The 8,692-nt window shown below is 38.4% G+C and overlaps 1 long non-coding RNA gene across 2 annotated transcripts; it reads left to right on the top strand.

Moving 5' to 3' along the window:
• The first annotated feature begins 6,757 nt into the window (after nucleotides 1-6,757).
• On the top strand, nucleotides 6,758-8,369 carry LOC139433143 (uncharacterized). 2 transcript variants are annotated; one of them, XR_011642721.1, is made up of 3 exons: nucleotides 6,758-7,071; nucleotides 7,731-7,809; nucleotides 8,306-8,369. It is a non-coding gene; the product is annotated as an uncharacterized lncRNA (long non-coding RNA). The 2 variants fall into 2 exon arrangements; XR_011642722.1 differs by lacking the exon at nucleotides 8,306-8,369 and adding an exon at nucleotides 7,905-7,951.
• The last annotated feature ends 323 nt before the right edge of the window (nucleotides 8,370-8,692 follow it).

The following is an 8,692-nucleotide window of genomic DNA, read 5'->3' as shown; positions in this document are numbered from 1 at the left end:
AAAACCACACACACAAAGTGCAAAACACCTCATACTGTATACTGCAAAATGAAGCACTGCACTCGGAACTACATAAATACTTACCAAAACCAAACTTTTGCACCAAATGGCACACACTTCATTTATAGTAAAATACTCTTTGTCCAACCAGCTACACACTGGTGCTCAATCTGAAGCACACACATTTGTTATGGTGTTCTGTATGTAGAGAATTCTGCATATAAAGATTGTTCAAGTCTACAAAAATATGTGCAGGAACACAAATATACTGTTGTTTTACTTCTATTTTTCTCCAAAACAAATTGGTGCAACATTCATGCACAACACATCGTTACAGCTGCGTAAACAAAAATGATGCCTCTGTCAAATACAGGAAATGGAAAGGAAAACCTTGAGGAAAAATACATACAAAAAATATGTTTACAAAAAACAGAGGAAAGAAAAGTGCTGAGGCTGCATCTCGCCACCTAGCTGGGTCTGGCCCCAGCGCCTCATCCACATGCAGAAGAAGCATGCATCCATTGGCCTGACGGTCACAGTTTCAACCGTTAAGCTGCAAGTAACTTTATTGCATTTGTTTAATTTTATTGAATATTCTTTAAGAAACTGTTTATTTATTTATTTTTAATATACAGCCCAAAATGTTCTACCAGGCTGGGGATTTTAACCCACATCTCATACAATTCTAGATATGAACTAGCTGCTTTGAGCTATACAGCAGCTTAAGTAGGGACGATTGATTTGAAATCATTAGAACACATAACCTTTTTTTTTTGTCCCTCCGAGGTAGGGGGTGTCCCCTTTCGGCTGGCAAGGACACAAAATCTCTCAAAACATGAAAACTCACAAAGATTATATAGGGAATTAAAACATAAAAAGACCTGTACCTTTGTGTATATTTTCGTATAAAAAGCAGCAAACAGAAACTTTGTTCCCATTTATAAACCAAAATTGTAATTGCTATTTTAATTAGTTTTTGCTGTAAAACATTTTTTAATTCAATATTTATGGTCAAGTTTTATATACAAATGTTTCTAAAAAGTAATGTATTTAATTCTTATTTTTAATTCACGTCCCTCGGAGGTCCGGGGGCCAGCCCGGCAGCCACTCCCCCCTCAACTACGGGGCCGTAGATTGAAGGCTTGTAATGGCGCGTTTCCACTGCAGCAGGTAGCTCGCTTTAAGCGTGCCGAGCCGTGCGGGGCCCGTTTTTGGTTGCGTTTCCACTTGGCCTAGTTTTGGCCCGGGGCTACTTTTTCACCTTTTTTCTGGCCCGACTAAATCGTGGTTCTAGGGCCAGGAACAACCAGGCTGAGTCGGGCTGAGTATGCTAAACTAGAGAGATAATCGCTGGCAAGGGGGCTACAACTACAACAAGATGAACATATTTGACCGTGATTTAATTCTAATACATGTTTCAAAATGATGCCGAAGTAACAACATACTGATACCGGTTAGTAAAAACCATGAATTAATGCTTGTCTAGTTTCTGAACAGATATGAGGAGCTGTGAGCTCTGAGTGCTAAGAGCTAACGGCTGTGTTGTTTTTCTGGGGCTCTCATTGAAGATTACGTCACGGCTCCGCCTACACTGCGTTACTATAGTAACTACCCCAGTTTCTAAACTGTAATGGAAGCGCAGCATTAAAGTGAGCCGGGCCTAATAAGGCCTAACCAAACCGAGCGAGGCCTGAAGTGGAAACGCGCCATAATAGTGGGGGTTCCAAATCCGGCAGCACCAACACCAGGGGGGTATACTGCGAAGCAGGATTTTCGCTTAGCCAGCTAAATTCAGAGAAAACTCCGGCTTTCCGGTCCTACGAACAACAACATTCAATAACGTGCTTTAACCACTAGGAGGCGCGGGTTAAAAAAACAGTGGTGTAGTTAATAAAACATAATAATATCAAACATAATATGACTATTAACTTTATTGTGAAATTAAAACAGAACGGTAAAGGAAAATACAGTTTCAGTCTCTCGATTTGAAGCTTATGCATTGTACAACCTGATCTCACCAGAATGCGTGACTCCACCACGACTTCTTAACACCACAATGCGTGGTGGACTCACGAACTTTGTTACATTTACGTGTCGGCACCACGCAAACAACCCCAATGTAAAGTGAATGAGGCTCCTTTGTCGTGGTGCACACACGCATTTCTACAACATCCCGCAGTGAGCTTTTATTCTATAAAATGTTTTTTTAAATCTACTTTATAGCTTGTAGTAACTCACGGGAGGCTTCTTTTATTTTATTTGTATTCATAATAATTTAAATTTTTCGTCAGAATGTAAAAATTACATTAGTTACGAATTTGTGTTCTCAAAAAATTGTGCATTGTGTCTAATACAACTGTGATTTTTATTAAATTACTTAGTTTTTAAGGAAGGCCAGAGCTTCAGCCGTGTCAAATAGGTTGTTATTGTATTACGAGTGTCCATTCCCATTGGATAACCGACAATTGTACACCCGGAAGTAAGTATTTTCCTTACTGTTGATTGATTTTACAGTGATATCTGCTCAACTAATCGACTAAAAAACACCAGATTATCCTTGTTAATTACACAACATTGATTGGTTTGAATTGTGTGCAATGCTTTTGTATTTTCCCCTTCGATTCGGAGAAACAAATGTTTTTTCGGAGTTTTAGGATGGCCGAAGACACTACACTACCCAGAATCCTCAGCTATCGTTTGGGACTACACCATGTGCTTAGCTTGACAAACCCGTGATCAGTCCTCAACCTCTGTGATTGGATGTTGGAGTGGCAGTGTGTGAAGTTTACACAGAGCGTCAAAAAGGACTTTGAAATGGAATGAAACCCATCGACACAGCACACTATTCAAAACAGGAATCGAACGTGTCCTATCCCCCCCCCCCCACCCCCCTTAGGTCACAGGCTCCTCCAACAGTGCTATGCAATAAAACAGATAGGCCTACACATAAAAAATAGTGAAATAGTGCAATAAGAGTCTACAAGTGATTGGAATATGATATATTAGATAAATAATTTCTAAGTAGCAGCCAGATGAATGTTATGGATGTTGTTTCTAAGTTCAGGTGTTTAATAGTCTTCTGGCCTGTGCGATGAAGCTGTCTCTGTGTCTGGTGGTTTTAGTCAGGATGCTGCGGTACCGCCTGCCAGACTGCAGCAGACAGAACAGTTTGTGGCTGGGGTGATGGGGGTCTTTTATAATCCTGAGGGCTTTCTTTAAGGTTAACCTGGTATCTTTACTCCACTACATTTATTTTAGTTACTTTACAGATTTGGATTAATGATGTGAAATATAAACAACCCTTAAATCAGACTTTAGTTACACCTGAATGAAATTCAGTGAAGGTGATTGTCAAGTGCCAACAATCAGGAGAGATATTTGATAGTTGGTGCTTGAGAAGACTAAATATTTATCTGCAGATCCGTTTAAAGAATATACATTACTCGTTATTCTCTAATAGTTAATTAAAGACTGTATAATGGCTATTTTGCACATCCCTTTCAAGATTTTAAGATTTTCTAAGGTTTATTGACATATCATATACACAACTACGGTGTAGTTATGCAATGAATGCAAAACTTGGGTCACAGGTTCCTCAACAGTGCATTACAAGACATCTATCAATGTGTGTATACTTCCACCATTACACTGTCGTATTCTGCACATTTCTTATACTATCTACATTAGGGGTGTAACGGTATCCGTATTTGTCCCGTACCGTCGCGGTTCGGACGTCACGGTTCGGCACATGCAGTCACACGGCGAATACGCCTTTTTTTACGAGTGGGAAAAAAGTCTGTCACTCAGGGCAGTATTACACTATATATAATCCAGGGGATGGTATTGTTAAAAGCCAGCCGCCCGTAAATAACGAATGAAGAACAGAACAAAACACAACAAAACGAACACAATACATGAAGAAGAAAAGTTAGTAGCTACGGCGAGTTCACACAACACACAGGAGCTAGAAGACCCACCTGCTTCTTTTAAATCAGTTGTGTGGGAACATTTCGGGTTCCCTGTGGACTACAACAATGATGGGGTGCGAGTTGTGGATCGGACGAGGACGGTGTGTCGGCGTTGTTCGACAGCGGTGCGGTATGCTAGTGGTAACACGTCAAACATGCTCAATCACATCCGAGTCAGTCTCAGTCCCCAGCGAGAGGGTTTTCTCGACGGCAGGTGACATAGTTACCGCCAACAGATCTGCCCTCACTACTGACAACGTAGACAAACTCATCTTTTTGAATAAAAACTTGAAATAGAGTAAAGCTTGAGTACCTTTATTTAGGCATAATGGCCTCACACACTCACAAGTTAATTACACATGTTAGACTTTGCTCCTAAAGGTACAGATTTTATTTAGTTTTATATTTATCATTGTATTTATTTTATATTTTGACATCAGGAGATGTTATACAGTTCTGTATTGCCTTTTATTGATGTGATTTAACACTTTCTTATTATTATTTTAATATTTTCAAGACATTCTTTTTAGTTGTACAGCTTATTTAACCTTTTTGTTTGACATCAGCCATTATACATAATATGGCCATCTGAGTGTGTGTGTTACTGTTTGTGGTTTGTTTTTAACTGTGTAATACAGTTAATGATTCCAAATGTTAGAGTTCCTTATTTTCATACCAAAACTTGCACTACTGTTACAAATAAATAACAGCAAAAAATAATTATGCATTTGGGAGTTTTTTTTGCTTTTCCTTGTTGTACCGAACCCGTACCGAACCATGACCCCCAAACCAAGGTATGAACCGAACCGTGACTTCTGTGAACCGTTACACCCCTAATCTACATACATAAGATTATAATTAATGTGTATAATATCAGTTAAAATAAGTGCTTCAACATAGTTAACATTGCAGGAAAGTTGATTGTCAAGTTCCAAAACAAACCATGCAATTTAGACTTTGTCAGGCTTAATATTTATCTGTAGATAAATACCCCCAAAGCTTTTTTCCTATTTAAAAGGAGACCTTAACCTAAAGTATTCTTTAATGTTTAAATAAAGCCTTATTAGTTAGCACATCCTCACTAAACTGTTTTATTCTAGATATCATTTGAGTATCTTCTTGATATTTTCTAGTCTATATGTATATCATTGACCTTCTACTTTCCCACAATTTCTTATGTACTCTTAATATTTAAATGTTTTCATAAAATATAACACATTCAAAAGTGCTTTACAAAAATGAAAGACATTAAGAAAAAGGCATTTTAAACAGTCGTTAAAAAGCAACACAATCTTCCTGCATTGCAATTACTCTAAACGTGCAATAACGTGCTTTAACCAGTAGGTGGTTTGGGTTAAAAAGCTGTAAAGTTTACAGTGTTAACAAAATAAAATATACTGCTGTTTCTGGTTTAGTTTACGACGAATATTATGTTATTGTTTTGATATTTGTAACACAAAAGAGATGGAAAAACCCCACAGCAACACAGAAAAGATGGTCTTAACATGACCCAGTGGTCTAGTAGTTAATAAAAAACAATAATATCAAAACAAATAATACTAACTTTATTGTGAAATTAAAACAGAACGGTAAAAGAATAGTTTCCGGTCTATTCTGAGCCCGATCTCTGTAGATAAATAAAGAACTACGACATATGTGTAATATTTAATGCAGCCAAACCATTTATTACAATGCATTCATGTGATGACTTTCAAAGAGTAAAGCAAGCACTGCTGAATAAAGTATGATTTTCTCTTTTCCGAAACCTTTTTCAATATGGAATGCAGTTGGAGGTCAACCAATCAAAGAGCTTGAGGACTGATCACGGGGTTTGTCAAGCTAAGCACATGGTGTAGTCCCAAACGATAGCTGAGGATTCTGGGTAGTGTAGTGTCTTCTGCCATCCAAAAACTCCGAAAAAATCTTTGTTTCTCCGAATTGAAGGGGGAAAATACAAAAGCATTGTACACAATTCAAACCAATCAATGTTATGTAATTAACAAGGATAATCTGGTGTTTTTTAGTCGATGAGTAGTTCAGATATCGCTGTAAAATCAATCATCAGTAAGGAGAAAACTTACTTCCGGGTGTAAAATTCTCCGTTATCCAATGGGAATAGACGCTCGTAATACAATAGGGGACATGATCATTATCTTTTAAATAACGTTAACTAAAGGGAACAATCTATTTGACACAGCTGAAGCTCTGGCCTTCCTTAAAAACTAACTAATTTATAAAAATCACAGTTGCATTACACACAATGCACTGTTTTTGAGAACACAAATTCGTAACTAATGTAATTTTTACATTCTGACGAAAAATTTAAATTATTATGAATACAAATAAAATAAAAGAAGCCTCCGTGAGTTACTACAAGCTATAAAGTAGATTTTAAAAACGTTTTATAGAATACAAGCTCACTGCGGGACGTTGTAGAAATGCGTGTGTGCACCACGACAAAGGAGCCTCATTCACTTTACATTGGGGTTGTTTGCGTGGTGCCGACACGTAAATGTAACAAAGTTCGTGACTCCACCACGCAATGCGGTGTTAAAGCTTACGAAATGCTTTTAGCACCTGTTAGTGGGCTTAGTATGATAGAGGTTGCATTTGTATTGTGGAATGTGCCATATGTTTTTTTTATTATTGATCTATTTTTAATAAATCACGATTATAACAGCATACAAAGTTGTCAGTTAGTAACAATCGTTCGTTGCGCCGGAAACATCAACTTCGGCCATTTCCGGCGGTGACGTCATGAGTGGAACACAGCTGAGCTCTGTCCCGTTTGAATGCATTGAAGGGCCAAATATTACGACAAAGGATGCACAGCAATAAGACGCCAAGAATAATTGGCAAGCGATATGTTGTATGGGGATGTGGGGCCGTCTCAACATCTGGTTATGGGATGTTTTTGTGGCCAAAAAATGATCAAATGTTGCGTATATGGACAAAACAAGTGCGTCGTACGAGGCGGACGTTTGCTAGACCAGGTAACCCGGGGTCGATGAAACCGACGATGTGTGGGGCAGCACATCAAGAGATCGTGTTTCGAACAATCAACAATGCCCGCTAAGGAGAGAGAGTAAACGCTTTCTCGAAGGTTCGTTTTGCTTTCTTACAACGTTACGTTAACTCAACCTTACGTTTGCCATGAGGCTATGTTACTTCCCCTTAAGAGCTAGCTGTCTTAGCTAACAACAGTTAGCAGCTAACGTTTTCTGCAGTTTGTGTTTCCACTGAAAAACGTGATGTAGTTATTTAAGGGTAAGTTAACTCAACGTTATCTTACAGTAGAGAAAGTTAAGTTGTGTTTAAAAATCGTCAATGTAATGCACGTTAAAGGTTTTGTGTTGAGCATGAGTTAGCTTTACTGTAGCTCACCAAAGGTTAGCATGTTAAGCTGCACTTTTGTGGCAGCTCGCTTAATACAAAGAGGGATTTTGTGCTTCATTGTAAACTTTTCTTACAAATGTGTGTTAATCTACCTGAAATTGTAGGGACAGTTTTTTCTACTCAACTATACAGACCATTGTTGAGGAGATGCAAAACATACTGTAAATGAGTTGGGTCTGACATATACATGTTACTTTGCTGCTAAAAAATGAAACATTATCAGATGAGGACATCACCAAAGTGTGTGAGTCTGTCAGGGGATTTGATCTGTTCTTTGCATGTCGTACAGGGCCTGTACACACTGCTCTGGTATGAATTAAAAATATAATTGTAAAATGTATGTCTCTCGCTCTTGTCATCATTCAGGCTTTGCATTTGAACTCCTATGACTGGTTGCGGACTTGAAGGGAACGACTCCATGGCCTTCCTGACATCCAGGAAAAAGGTGAGGAATTCTAATCCATTTCAATGCCAACAGCCAGTCATTGTTTTTAACTTTTTTAATATGATTTTTTGGGGAATTTCTGTTTTATTGGATAGTAGAGATCTACTGGAACCTAACACCAGAGAGAGAGAGATAGAGGGGAGGAGATGATATGCAGAAAAAGGCCGAGCCGGATGGTTGCTTCTCCGTGTGGAGCGTGTTCTATCAGGTAAAGCACTTTGGTACCCAGTTATTTATGGTATTGAGTTTGAATTTAGCCTTTGGAAGGTCATTTCCGACAGTGCATTGTAAAGACTGAAAAAACATTTATTTGTCTCAACATTCCTGTAATAATTTGTTTTTTTATTGTTGATATTGTTTTGTTCTTTATTTTTGTTGTGAGAATCACTTTGCAATTGTGTAAGTGCTATATACATAATTATACTAATATTATTGTTGTTACCATCATTACCATTATTAAAAAAAAAATCTTTGTTTTCTTTATTTATCGCTGCAGAAAGGATCATGCCAGCCCACATCAAACACCTGATCAAGAACTTGTGAATCTTCAGGCAGAAAAGATGAAACACCTGTTCAAAAGTTCAGTTTCCTGTACATGGAACCATGCCTGTCCTCTGTTCCACATGTCTTCAGTCAGTCCTGAGGCCTGTACTACGAAGCAGGATGTTCTCTTCGCGGCTAACTTCAGGGAAAACTCCGGCTTTCCGGTCCTACGAAGCTGGTTCTCTTTTTAGCGGGCTAGATCTCCATGGTAACTTATGCTGAACGGCTAAACTGCCCCGGAGCAGGTTAGGTTGCAGGCTAAGAGCTCAACTCAGTGAAAGCACTGCCTGCTGACCAATCAGAGCTCAGTGTGCGGAGTTTAAAGCGATCAAGTCATATT

Source organism: Pseudochaenichthys georgianus, chromosome 24 (assembly GCF_902827115.2).
Source record: "Pseudochaenichthys georgianus chromosome 24, fPseGeo1.2, whole genome shotgun sequence".
NCBI lineage: Eukaryota > Metazoa > Chordata > Actinopteri > Perciformes > Channichthyidae > Pseudochaenichthys > Pseudochaenichthys georgianus.
This window is presented reverse-complemented; position numbering and strand designations above follow the sequence as displayed.